Genomic DNA, 15,773 nt, shown 5'->3' with positions numbered 1-15,773 from the left:
AAAAAGAAGAGCCTCAGATCTACATCCTCCATCTGACTCTTCTTTTATCATCTTTCTCTTTACCCTGATGATGGATCCCATTTGGGATTCGAAACGTTGGTGTAAAAACTCCATTACTGTGGATTCTCCGGTCAAAAATTTAAAAAGCTCAAACCACAGATCTCTGAAATCCTATATTGAATCCATTTCCACCAATAAAATATTTTTGAATGTTAAAATTTAGTATCCCTGCGAAGTTCTGACGTAAGTAGACAACGCTGGGCTTAAATTGATTTAAAGCACGAATATTATTTTTTTCTTTAACATGGGGATTTTTAAGATAGTGAAGTCATCCAGGCTTGTAATATGGTGAAGTAATCCAGGAGTATTCATGTGACAAAACTACCATCTAGAAGCCATCTAGGTAAATAGACAGCAAATTAATTAAATAAATATTGATACTCGGGGCCCAAACAGATCTAAAAAAAGATCTGATTCCATTGCTTGCCACAGCGAGTCACGATCTCTAAAAATTTATTTTGTTTCGAGTAGCATTCAAATCAACCTTTCTTATCATTACGCTTTTCGAAGGAAAAAAAAAGAAGAAATTCTTAAGGAAAGAATTAGTTAATATGATTTTCCTTGTATAAATATGGGATGATATCTGTGTGTTGCAGCACTAACAAATATATTCTTAGATATTGATTTATCAATTTGTTTAGATGCAGCGGTGGATGAGATCATTATGTAGAAGAGGTGGTGATGTGTTTCACGCGCAGGAGAAATGACACTGCACTCATACATCCTCTTCATTCATTCAGTTTGTGATGACTGTACGAGGACAGTGTCATTTCTCTGCGCATGAAGCCTCCTACAACTCTATATCGTTCAAATAAGCATTCTGAAGGAAACCATCTCCTTAGAGCTGCCAGTACTTTTCCTGCTTCTTTGGATTATCATCGAATGGATTTTCAAGTAATTTAGAAGTATTAAAGTTACATTTGTATGAATGACTAATGTGTTTTTCTTACCTTTATTTTCATGGTTGCAACCTAGAGTCATGCAAAGCCCCTTCTGGCCAATTCATCATCCAGACAAGCTAATGATTAATAGCTATTTTGATATAGTTAGGAGTTTGGTACTTATGATTAATAGCTATTTGATATAGGTATGAGTGTGATGATTAATAGCTATTTGATATAGTTATGAGTGTGGTTATAGGCTTGAAAAGTCCACACAAAAATGGCTATTATGAATCATATTCTGAATATTCAAACTCATAATTCGATATAGTTGATTTAATCACATATAAACTATGTGGTTTTTTAGATTTATTTTTATCTCAAAGCAGTTATTATTATTGTTAGATCTCACTAGCAGAAATTCAAACTCATATTTCGATATAGTTGATCTAATCACCTATAAGCTATGTGATTTCTTAGATTTACTTTTATCTGAAGGCATTTATTATTATTGTTCGATCTCACTAGCAGCAATTCAAACTCATATTTCGATATAGTTGATCTAATCACCTATAAGCTATGTGTTTTCTTAGATTTATTTTTATCTCAAGGCATTTATTATTGTCGTTCGATTTCACTAGCAGCAATTCAAACTCATATTTCGATATAGTTGATTTAATCACCTATAAGCTATGTGTTTCTTAGATTTATTTCTATCTCAGGGCATTTATTATTATTCGATTTCACTAGCACCAATTTATCATCCCCACAACCCCATGATTAATAACTATTTTATTTTGATATAACTATGAATTTGATTATAGCCTTGAACTATCGACACAAGCTATGAATCATATTTAGAATACTCAAACTCATATTTCAAGATAGTTGATCTAATCAACTATAAGTTATATTATAGTTATATGTTTTCTTAGACTTGTTTTTATCTCTCGAGACATTTATTATTATTGTTCGATCTCTTTCTACTGACGGAATGCACCATCCGTTTTGTGTTGCCTTGCGCTCAAGAGAATGTAATTGGTAGGAGCAAACAGAGAAAAGTTAAAAAGAAAATATATAAGCGACAGTGAACTATAGGTATATATTTTTATCCATGTAACAGTGTACCATCCGTTTTTTTTTGTGTTGCCTTGCAGTGAAGAGAATGAATAAGGAAGCACCAAACAGAGAAGAAAAGTATGACCAGAGATCACAGCATTATACTATACCAGAAGATCGACCGTATTTTTTGTATTTTTTTTATTTTTTAATTATAGTTATTTGCTCATTTTTTGTATTTTTGTATTTTTTAATTATAGTTATTTGGTAATACGTTGAAGTAATTTGTTTGAGATTCATATTAAATATTTTAGAAATTTTTTTATGTAGTTCACTGTACCAATTTGGTACTAGATACCAACAACAATATCGACCGCTATTCCCATAATGCATAAACCAAAGTAGATAATCACCTTACAAACAAATATCTTAATTTCTAAGGACATCGATCACGAAGGGCAAATTCTCCAAATAAATGGGAACCAAACCGTGCTGCTTAATAATAACAGTACTTCTGTGATTTATTGAAGGGTAAAAAGGACCAGACAGACAAGAAATGTACCATTAGTCAAGACTCATGAGTGCACCTCTTTGTCGGAGGAAGTTCTTTCCAAAATATTTAGTTGGATACGGGACATCTCGTTTCAGAGGATGGAAAGCTACATTTATATGAAACTAAACTCAATTAAGAAAGGGGCAGCCATTCGGCTAGTCATTTGGATAGCTTCTGTTAGAAACTGCTATTAGAAACAGCAAAAGGCTCATTTACTTTTAACGTTAAAGCAGTTTCTAATCTTAATGTGACCTGATCTAATCTTAAAGCATTTAGATCTTATCTTAAAGCAGTTTCTAATCTAAAGCATTAGATCTGTGATTAATCTTAAGCGTTGAATTGGTATATGATGGACGTACCAGATTAGAGTTAAATGATATATAAAGGATTGGGTCCTCTCTCTCCCTAACAAGAGTTGTATTCTTCTCCATCAAGAAACGCATAAAGGAAGTGAGGGCAAGAGGAGAGAAACCGAATTCTGAGAAGAAGAAGGGTAACCGTCAGGAGTCATAAGAAAGAAGATGGCAGCGATTACATCTTCCGCTGTTAACCAAGGTATGTCATCTTAAACAATAGATCATATTAAGTTTTGTTAGTGAAATATTCGGTATTGAAAGATCTCAGAGACAATAAGAAATTTTACATTTGGTATCGGAGCCAGTAATCAATAACTGAATATTTCTTATGATTGCAATTGATCTTCGTATACTGTTAACCAAGCGCTTCACGTTAGTTAAATTCTATGCTTGCTCACCGTTTCCGGCTATTTAAATTCTATACTCCGGCAGTGTATACTGTATAAGTCCTTATATATTAAGTGTATAAGAGAGTGTGTCTATCCATATATAAATTTACAAGATGGTGTATTCGTGATCCGATTTATCACATCCCCTGGTTTGATTCTTGAGTGCTCCTCACTCCCAAAGCGTGTGAGTGATAATTTTACTCAGTGAATCGCTGCATACAAAACGAAGTTGAATCTTTTTGTTGCGCACCCATATATTTTGGGCTATGAGCCGAAGGAACTCTGCATGCCACGGATTCATTTCCAGGATTTTGGACAGTCTTGAAAATTGAAAGAGACGTGTCTGCGTAGCCTGTTAGAGGTGGATCTCCATGTCTCAAATGGATCACAAACCATCTCGCAAGAAGCCAAATAAAACCTTTAAAAAATCGGAACTGAGGCCCTTTCCCCTTTGCGATGTGACCGAAATATTTCCTAGACTCTGTAAAAATCTTAGTACTTGCTCGAACTGTGTCCAAGTGTGTCTCGCTCCTTTTTAGGGTCTTACAATTTCAGAGTTTTTAGGGTCTTTTCGTGCATCATTTACTGTTTTGGCTTTGCACGATTAGAGTTTACTGGTACAAAATAATTGTTTGAAATTTGGGCATAAAAGTAATTGCTCTACGACTGATTGTTTTGCATAAGGTATGTGTTATAAATTAATTTATGCACATGAGATTTATGATTTTGTTAATCACCAAAGTGGTCAAAATCAGAATAATCATTTAGTGCATAAGTGACATAATGATTATTGATAGAAATTGCCAGTTATAATAATACCAATTAAAACTGGCGTCACTACTGATAGAACCTGAGAACTTACCCAAAGGAAAGTCTTGTTCTATACCTAGTTGACATGATGAGGTTTAATGGATATTTTGATTAAATAAATATTGATCATCCAAAGATGTCAGTTCTATTTAATTGAGTATATTTATTACCTACTTATGTTTTGGTATTTAATTATGTTAAGTATAAGATAGTATCTACCCAAAGGAGTGCTATATTATACTATTATGTCTACATCTGAATTGCGTTAGTTATGAGCTTATAGTTATTTCATTTTTAATTTGCAGGAGTTCCCATGAATACACATGCATCATCTGTTACATTGTTCACTGGTGTTAATTTTTCTGAATGGAGAGAACGAGTCAATTTCCATTTAGGTGTTCAGGATCTTGACTTGGCACTCCTTGAGGATAAGCTTGCTGCTCTTACAAAAGATAGTACTGAGGCAGAAAAATCACACCATAAAGCATGGGAAAGCAGTAACAGATTGAGCCTTATGTTTATTAAGATGACTGTTGCTAACAACACCAAGTCAACAATTCCACAAACAGAAAGTGCTAAAGAATATATGCAGTCTATGGAAGAGCGTTTTCGTTCAGCTGATAAGTCACTCGCTGGTACTCTTATGGCAGAACTCATGACCATGAAGTTTGATGGGTCGCGAACTATGCAAGAGCACATTATAGAGATGACTAATCTTGCAGCAAAGTTAAACTCCCTGGGACTTACAGTAGAGGATTCGTTTCTTGTTCAGTTCATCCTGAACTCGCTACCTTCTGAATATGGACCTTTTCAGATTAACTATAACACTATAAAGGATAAGTGGAATGTTAATGAATTGGCCAGTAGACTTGTTCAGGAAGAAGGACGTTTGAAAAATCAAATGAATCACTCAGTAAATTTTGTGAGTAATAAAGCTGGTAAAGAAAAGAAAGGAAAATCAAGTCATTTCAAGAAGAAAAAGGCACCTGCTAAGAATGGGCAGGATAAGGAAAAGAAGGAACTAAAGGATGTTCAATGTCATTTCTGTAAAAAGAAAGGACATTATCAAAGTGACTGTCCGAAAAGGAAAGCTTGGTTCGAAAAGAAAGGTAATTATCTATCTTTCGTATGTTTTGAATCAAATTTAGTTGAAGTTCCTATTAATACATGGTGGCTTGATACTGGTGCTACAACTCATGTTTCCAACAATATGCAGGGATTTCTTACGATCCGAACCATAAATCCAAATGAAGATCGTTTTCTCTTTATGGGAAACGGAATGAAATCTTCAATTGAAGGCATTGGGACTTATCGTCTAATTCTAGAAAGTGGATATGTATTAGACTTATACAGTACCCTTTATGTACCTTCATTATCTAGAAACCTTATTTCCGCAAGTAAATTGGATATTTCTGGTTTTAGATGTATGATTGGATCTGGTTGTTTTGATTTATATAAGAATACTGATAATGTTGGTTCTGGTATTCTAATTGATGGTTTATATAAATTGAAACTGAATGACACTTATGCGAATTCCTTGTTGAATATAGTAAATAATGTTGGATGTAAACGTAGCATGTTGAATGAAAATTCTGCTTTCTTGTGGCATAAACGACTAGGTCATATATCCAAAGAAAGAATGATGAGATTAGTAAGTAATGAAATTTTGTCAAATTTGGACTTTAGTGATCTAGAATTATGTGTGGATTGTATTAAAGGTAAACAAACCAAACATAATAAGAAAGGAGCCACTAGAAGCAGCCAGCTTCTTGAAATAATACACACTGATATTTGCGGACCTATGGACACTCCAGCCTTTAATGGAGAAAAGTATTTCATCACTTTCATTGACGATTTTTCCCGTTATGGTTATGTCTATTTGCTTCATGAAAAATCTCAATCTGTGAATGTCCTTGAGACGTTTGTAAAGGAAGTTGAGAGGCAATTAGATAAAAAGGTGAAAATCATAAGGTCTGATAGAGGTGGTGAATATTATGGTAAATATAATGAGTCAGGCCAGTGTCCAGGTCCATTTGCAAAATTCCTCGAAAGTCATGGCATATGTGCGCAATACACAATGCCAGGTACACCACAGCAAAATGGTGTAGCAGAAAGGCGCAATAGGACGTTAATGGATATGATTAGGAGTATGATGTCAGATTCTACACTACCTAAGAATTTGTGGTCGTATGCTCTCAAAACCGCTAACTGTTTGTTGAATAGGGTTCCTAGTAAAGTTGTTCAAAAGACTCCTTTTGAGTTATGGACTAACAGGAAACCTAGCTTAAGACACCTGCATGTTTGGGGTTGTCCAGCGGAAGCGAGAATTTATAATCCACATGAAAAGAAATTAGATTCTCGAACGATCAGTGGGTATTTTTTAGGTTACCCTGAGAAATCTAAAGGGTATGTGTTTTACTATCCTAATCATAGTCCAAGAATTGTAGAAACTGGTAATGCAAGATTCATTGAGAATGGTGAAGTCAGTGGGAGTACTAGAAGAGAAATAGTAGAAATAAACAAGGGTAAATGTTACATTGCCTAGAATAGTTCCTCCATCTACTATTACTCCAAATGTTGTTCCAGCTGTTGTAGAACAGCATGATGATAATGAACAACATATAAATGAAGAAGTACTTCCTGAAGGAAATGACTTACATAATGCTGATATGCATGAACCACAACAAGTAGCATTAAGAAGACCTCAAAGAAATCGTAGGTCAGCTATTTCTGATGATTATGTGGTTTATATGCAAGAATCAGATTATGATATTGGAATCAATAAGGATCCAGTTTCGTTTTCACATGCTGTAGAAAGTAAAGAGTCAAAGGAATGGATTAATGCCATGAAAGAAGAAATGAAATCCATGCAACATAATGAAGTTTGGGATCTCGTTGAGTTACCACATGGCTGTAAAAGAGTCGGATGCAAATGGGTTTTTAAAACCAAACACGACTCTAGTGGTAATATCGAACGGTATAAAGCTAGACTTGTTGCTAAGGGTTACACTCAGAAAGATGGTGTTGATTACAAGGAGACATTTTCTCCTGTTTCGAAAAAGGACTCACTAAGAATAATAATGGCATTAGTAGCTCATTATGATTTGGAGTTGCATCAAATGGATGTGAAAACAGCCTTTCTGAATGGAGATCTTGATGAGGATGTTTATATGGATCAACCTGAGGGTTTTTCTGTAGAAGGTAAAGAACAATTGGTGTGTAAACTTAAGAAGTCAATATATGGGCTTAAACAAGCATCCCGGCAATGGTATATTAAGTTCAATACCATTATTACATCTTTTGGTTTTAAGGAAAATACGGTTGATCACTGTATATACCAAAAGATCAGTGGGAGCAAGTTTATTTTTCTGGTCCTTTATGTTGATGACATCTTGCTTGCTGCAAATAATTTAAGTATATTGCATGAGACTAAGGAATTTCTCTCAACGAACTTTGAAATGAAAGATATGGGAGAGGCATCCTATGTGATTGGAATAGAAATATTCCGTGATCGATCACAAGAAATATTGTGATTGTCTCAGAAAGGATATGTCGAAAGGATTCTAGAGAGATTTGGAATGAGTAAGTGTTCACCTGGAACAGTTCCTGTACAGAAAGGTGATAAATTCAATCTCATGCAATGTCCTAAGAATGATGTTGAACGAAAGGAAATGGAATCAATTCCATACGCATCTGTTGTTGGTAGCCTAATGTATGCTCAAACCTGTACTAGACCGGATATCAGCTTTGCGGTCGGTATGTTAGGGAGGTATCAAAGTAATCCAGGAAGGGAACATTGGCAAGCTGCAAAGAAAGTTTTGAGGTACTTACAAGGCACGAAAGATTACATGCTCATGTATAGAAGGTCCAACGAATTGGAGGTGATTGGATATAGCGATTCAGATTTTGCTGGATGTATCGATACTAGAAAATCGACTTTTGGTTACCTATTTATGTTTTCTCAAGGTGCCATATCATGGAAAAGTGCGAAACAGACTATCGTTGCTTCATCCACTATGGAGGCGGAATTTGTGGCATGTTTTGAAGCCACAATTCATGCATTATGGTTGCGGAACTTTATTTCAGGACTTGCGGTTGTCGACACCATTAGCAAGCCGCTGAAAATTTATTGTGATAACTCTGCAGCAGTATTTTTCTCAAAGAACGACAAGTACTCTAAAGGTGCCAAACATATAGAACTGAAGTATCTTGTTGTGAAAGATGAGGTTCAGAAACAAAGAGTGTCAATCATGCACATCAGGACAGAACTTATGATTGCAGACCCTTTGACGAAAGGGTTACAACCAAAACAATTTAAGGAACATGTTCAAAGAATGGGTCTTGGTTGTATTAATAATAATTGATGTGTGACATTCTGAGCTCTTTTATGTGTTTCTGATATACAATTATGTGTCTCTTGTTTTAATGTAGTAGTACGTATTTTATGTAATTTTAAACAAGAAAGAGTCTTATAAAGATATTATGTTTAATCATTATGATATAAGACATTATGTGGACCATTATGTTGTTTTATATAAATTATGAGTATGAATTGATGGATTGCTGGTATTGTAGTATATGGAAGGGAATGCATTGAATTAATAGTGCACAACCGCCATAACTCTCAGCAATTTATCATAGTATGATGTTCAACACTTAATATTATGAATAGTCGGGTCAAGTGGGAGAATGTTAGAAACTGCTATTAGAAACAGCAAAAGGCTCATTTACTTTTAACGTTAAAGCAGTTTCTAATCTTAATGTGACCCGATCTAATCTTAAAGCATTTAGATCTTATCTTAAAGCAGTTTCTAATCTAAAGCATTAGATCTGTGATTAATCTTAAGCGTTGAATTGGTATATGATGGACGTACCAGATTAGAGTTAAATGATATATAAAGGATTGGGTCCTCTCTCTCCCTCACAAGAGTTGTATTCTTCTCCATCAAGAAACGCATAAAGGAAGTGAGGGCAAGAGGAGAGAAACCGAATTCTGAGAAGAAGAAGGGTAACCGTCAGGAGTCATAAGAAAGAAGATGGCAGCCATTACATCTTCCGTTGTTAACCAAGGTATGTCATCTTAAACAATAGATCATATTAAGTTTTGTTAGTGAAATATCTGGTATTGAATGATCTCAGAGACAATAAGAAATTTTACAGCTTCCTGATCTCTACTTTTGGCATTTTCTTGGATATTTTTTATATATTTGGTTTTTGTGAACTTGTTTGTTATTGCTTCTGGATTTTAGGTCATGTGTGTACCGTTAAATTTTCAGGAGTTAGGAGACTTAAAATGCACCTAACACAATTCTAAAAACAATAGTAATGATGTGGAGATATATTTATTGTGGACACATATTTATTAGCATAATTTATTTTAAATATGGATTTAACATAAGTATAGAGGGATCCAATTTCTTCACGTGTAAATTTTTTTTATGAATGGATATTATTTAAATATTTTGTATAATTTTATTTTTTTTTAATTTTCATAATTTTTATTTTGGTAGACATAAGCAAAATTTCAATTCAATTTTGATGCCGACTGTAGAATGAACATCTAGTCTCAACAAAAATTTTGTACAGTTGTTTTCAACAAAATTTAATTAAGATGATACATTCTCCTTTCATAAAATGGAAAGCTACTTGTGAAACTAAACTCAATTAAACGTGTAGAATGAGAGTAGAATGAACATCTAGTCTCAACAAAAATTTTGCATAGTTGTTTTCAACAAAATTTAATTAAGATGATACATTCTCCTTTCATAAAATGGAAATACATTCTCCTTTCATAAAATGGAAAGCTACTTCTGAAACTAAACTCAATTAAACATGTAGAATGAACATCTCAGCTCAACAAAAAAAATTTCCAGTTGTTTTCAACTAAATTTAATTAAGATAATACATTCTCCTTTCATAGGATGGAAAGCTACCTGTGAAGCTAAACTCAATTAAAAAATCTTCATGCCTTTGGCTAGTCCCTTGGAGAGGTTTCTCATCTATATTTGTGGATTTCCCTGATATTACCTACATGTTTGGTTTTTTGAACTTGTTTTCAACTAAATTCATTTAAAATAAGTATAAATGGATTTTAACTAAGGATCTATTAAGAGCTAAGAGAGATCAATTTGCAAACTTGAAGAAAGATTTACAAGTCAATTAATGCCTTTTAGTGCTTGGTAGACATGTAATTAGCATAGATCTATAGTGGTAATTTTTCATTGTTTAAATTGTATTTTTGGATATTGTATCATTATTAATATTTTATATTAAAAATTGAATGAGTTACACATTTTACTCTTATTAAGAAGTAACTAAGTTATTTTAACTTTAATTAACTTTTCCTTTCAAACTAAAGGTAACATAAATACACACAAAAACACGCACACACACACACACAGATATATATATATAGATAGATAGATAGATAAAGAACTAACTACTTTATTTACCTTTAATTAATTTTTACTTTCGAGCAAGGGTAACATAAATACACACAAAAACAAACATATATATATATATATATATAAACACATTTTCTGTACAGAGAAAGTTCATTCTGAAATATATTAATTAATATGGATATTCAAACCGTTTATTTAAGTTCTATATTGAGATATTTATAACAGAAATGGATTTTTTTAATTACTTTATATCTATAAAGTTATATAATATTATATTATTTAAGATCAAAATATTTTATTTATTAAATAAAAGTAAAAGTGAAATATGGAAGAATCAAATAGAATAAAAATGAAATATCAATAACTCAGTTAATTATTGTGTTAACGGATATTTAAAATATAAATCACAAGTCTTAAATCTAAAATTAAAATTAACATGAGCTAAAAATTATTTTATTATTTTTTAAAAACATAACATACTTACACATGTTCCTCGTACAAAATTGTAAATAAAATTTTAAGCTCAATAATACCAATTTAATTTAGTTTGAGGAATTTTTTTATCTTGATTTGTACGAAGGATTGGACAGAGTTCTGTAGTTTTTGCAATGTGCCTGATAACATGATACGGATGTGAGAATATCTATTCAGAAATAATAGAGAAGTGACCTTGTGGAAAACCAGACACTGTAACTAAGCTGGAGACGTTTTGTAAAGTCGGAGAGTCCTTGGGTGCTTGACACCTGTCCTTATCACTGTCTTTTATGGGTGCTTCACACCTGTCCTCTGCCCAAAATCGTGACAAACCCATCTGTCACTATATTTCATCATTCCAAAACGCATTATGCACTGCCTAGCTGTCCACGCAGCTTTGCAATTTTAGTTGTCATATCATCGTATGAAAGTATATGTTGACACTCATAAAACGTTTTGTTTGAAAATGCAGCTTTCATCGGTAACATTTTAGTGAAGTGATGTTTCAATAAGTAATTGTTTGTAATCATTCATCATGGAACATTGAATGTACGGTGAAATATTTGATGAACTGTAAATGCAAGTATTCGATAATATCGTCGCAAAAAGGAGCCCCTTTCAACGCTGCGTTAAACGCGTTGAAATCCATTTATAGTAGTGGATTCCCATCAATTGCTCAATGATCTCGGGAGAAATACATGGCAAGCTTTTTAAAGATGTATGATCTTTATTTAGGCTAAAAGCTCAAAAATTCAACAAGATTTTTATATAAAATATTTTTCTAAATTTGAATAATATATATCTAAAATTTGGAATTTGAGCAATTCTATTTATAATATTGGAAATTTAAAAATTTAAAATGAAATATTTTAAAGGTATGGATAAACACAAATCAAAGGTGTAATTTAAAAATTTAAAATGAAATATTTTAAAGGTATGGATAAACACAAATCAAAGGTGTAAGAAAGATTATTAAATAACAACAAAGATACAAAAGAGGCGATAATATACATCTAATTATAGAGTATCATACTTGAGTGTTGGACATTGGATTTAAAGCAATGTCTATACTTGATTATGCAAAGCGTTTAATGAATTTATAGCCAAGGGCTTATTGTAATACCATATTGCTAAAGAAGGAGTTGCATAGGGAAAATGGTTATGCATTATAAAGAAAACTACTCAAATTTGGTTATGGAAGTTACGTTATTTAGCCACCTTGTTATATTTGATAGGTCATAGAATACCCATCATGAAACAAATTTGGTTATGGAAGTTACATTATTTAGCTACCTTGTTATATTTGATAGGTCATAGAATACCCATCATGAAATCATTGTATAGCCTCTTGTTGTTGCTCTATTCAGAGACAATACATTGAGGTGCTTTCATGAAAGGTGAATAAGGTGATTTATTAGAGTGAAAAGCATGTGTTGATCCCGTACATGTAAATATATACCATAGAAAATAACATAAAAACTTATGATAATGATTGAGGTGAATCTTGAATGATAAGGTTTAAGAGAGCGAAGTATGGATAGAAATCATGTAAAATACATTACAATTAGATAATAGGATATAACATTTTTTTAGGAAGTTTTTGCAATATCAAATATACTTTAACATATATAAAAAAAATATAATGCAAGATTATATACTTTAACATATAAAAAAAATGTAATGCAAGATTTTACAATTAAAACTTTAACGATCAAACATATGGAATGAAATGATAAAAATATCTTGCTTTGAATTACATATGGAATGAAATGACAAGAATATATTGCTTTGAATTACACAAAAACTACGATCAAAAATTTAAATTGTCAAATATATAGAATATCATGCTAAAATGCTCCATAATGAACATTTTCATTGTTAAACATTTGAACCCCTATCCACATTTCTCACTTATTCTATGTGAAATTGTGTTAAATTTGCACATAATGGACCTAGCCTAAAAGCAATGAGAAAAACTTGCAAGTAGGAAGTAAGAAAAAAATTGACATAAAAGATAAAATGAATTCTATTCACACACTAAAAAAATGAGAATACCAATTACATATGATTAAATCAATGAACTAATGTGCCATAGTAGTGAATCTAGAGATGTGAACATGCGCAAAAGAAACTGACAAATAGTTGTAGTTAATTGATGATGTAGTCATTAGTTCACTATGTCATGAAAGTGGAACTAACTAAAACTCATGCATGCAATTGTGGAGAACCCTCTTGGTGATAATGATAAGGTTTCCATGCATGAATTTAATCCACTAGTCTAATTGAACTACAACTAAATGTATGTAATATCTACAATGCCCCAATAAAATGCTACTAGGCAAAACATAATGAATGGGTCCCGACAATAATCCATATAAGACACCTATTTTATAATGAATCTAAGTAACATAGAAAATATGAAATAAGAGGAAGAGATAAAACTGCATTGAAACAAACACCCCCCCGCACTCCCTTCCGCCCTCCCCACCACCACCTCAAAATAAAATTCTAAAAGAGAAATAAAACCATAGGAATTTATGTCCTCCACTCCAAGGAGGTCTCACAAAAAGTAGAAATTCTTCTCACTGAAAGCATTCATGAAGATGTTGATAGCTTTTTTAGAAGTAGGGTGGTACTGCAAGTCGATGACCCCATTGTGTATCAATCCTTAGATGTAGTTCATATTTATCTTGATGTGTTTTATTTGTTTTCGCAACAATTAACCTCTATAAAACTTTAATGTGGTTTGATTATCACACCAAATAAAAGTCAGGTGATCAAATAGGACACCAAGCTTAATGAGGAAATTTTAGAAGTAGATGATGTGAATGAGAATGGTGGCTGCACCTCTATACAAAGCCTTTATTGATCAAAAGTAACCATGGATTACTTTTTGCTCGAGAAATAAATGGGGCCAGATCCCAAGTTGATACCATATCTTAAAGTGGACTTGCGATTAATGTTATCTCTAGCACAATCTAAATTAGTGTGGCGAATAAGATTCAAGGTATTTCATGTTGTGTAATGAATACATAGTCGACAGTTCTCTAGACCTACTTGAGCGTGTGCTTGGCAATTTTCCAATTCGGCTCCTTCAAGCATATGGAAACTATATCTACTACATGTGAGAGATCTTGATGAGAGTGAGTGATATAGAGGAGAATCCCCATAGGATGTCTATACATGGTGCAATCAATTAGAAGTGTATCCTTTCCATTGTAAAGGTTTACCCCTGATAATGAAGGTGTAGCTACTAGCTTGCAATCGGTTATGTGAAAGCAAAATAAGGGATCTCTTGCATTCTTGGATAGAGAAATTTTGATCCCCAAGGTTGAATTACTTATCATTAGTAGATTATCTACATAGAGCACTATTATCAACATAGAGCTAGATCTTCTCAACATATAAACATTTGGATCAAATTTACATCGAATGAAAGTTTAATAGAGTGAAAAGGAATCCATTGTAGCATACTATTCTTTGAGTGCCTGCTTGAGGCTATAGAGACACTTGTCGAGTTAAAAAAATAAAGATGAATTTTTTACGTACCCTTGTAGATTCTCCATGTAAATTTCCTCATTGGGATCCCCATGAAGGAATGTATTTTTCACATCCTCGTGTTCAGCCTCAGACCTTCTTATTGCTGTAATGGAAAGAGATAATCGAATAGAGTCCATTTTGGCCATTAGAACAAAATTTTCATCAAAGTCAATGCCATGAACCTGTTGAAAGCCTTTGGCCACCAACTGTTCGTGGTCTGTACTGGCAAGTCAATTTGTTTCTTTCTTTGTCCTATAGATGCATTTTCATCTTGCAAGCTTAAGATTTAAACAGAGGAAACCAATTTGAATAATTTGGTTCTTAATGAGGCAGTTGTACTCCTCCATAACTACTTCCTACAAACAATTCCTTGTAGCTTCTATACAACTCTAGTGGTTGAATGATATAACCATGTCGTAATGTATGTGTATAATTGGTTCTATAGATTCGGGTGGATATGATGCTTCTTCAAATTAAGATCTCGTGGCAAGATCACCCAATATATGAGATCCCACTTATGGGCCAAAACTATTTAGGAATCTGAATCTTTGTGTTCATTAGCATGATCTTCTAATTTGACTTCAAAAATTGAATTTGAAATCTAATATGAGTGATGTGATGCATGATTTCTTGTATCTATTATAGGAGGAAGATTTTTTTTTTTTCATGTTGTTCATTAGATGCGTGCAAGGGAATTTCTTTGAAGTAGACACTTCTCTCAATTGAGAGCTTTTTTGTTGAAAGATATCACAGTTTGTATCAATTTACACTATATGGATATCCAAGATAGATCTAATCCTCACCTTGATGCTACAAATCCTTCCTCTTTTCTATAGAAATGCAGGCCAATACACAAGATCCAAAAATGTGGAAATGCATGACTGCGAATTACATGTCACTCCATGCTTCAAAATATATTTTTCCCATAATAAAATTAGGAGTGGATATGTATTGCATTTATTAAAGATAGTTGATCGCTTAAGCCAACAATTTGGATGGAAGGGACATTGCATTTGACATGCAACTAGCCATCTCTTTTAAGGATTTGTTCTTCCTCTCAGCTACACCATTAAGTTATAAAGTGTATTTTACTATGTTTTGCAATTGTATTCTTTCTTCATGACATTATTGTTAATATACTCACTTCCATTATATATAAGGAGGACCTTAATCATGTTTCTATATTGCTTCTTTGCATGCACTTTGAAAATATTTATATGGTCAAACACTTCAAATTTGAGTTCAAC

The sequence above is a fragment of the Pinus tabuliformis genome, chromosome X (assembly GCF_031772625.1).
Source record: "Pinus tabuliformis cultivar Carrire ecotype Pingquan chromosome X, CPIR1, whole genome shotgun sequence".
Taxonomy (NCBI): Eukaryota; Viridiplantae; Streptophyta; class Pinopsida; order Pinales; family Pinaceae; genus Pinus; species Pinus tabuliformis.
Note: the sequence above shows the minus strand (reverse complement) of the source record.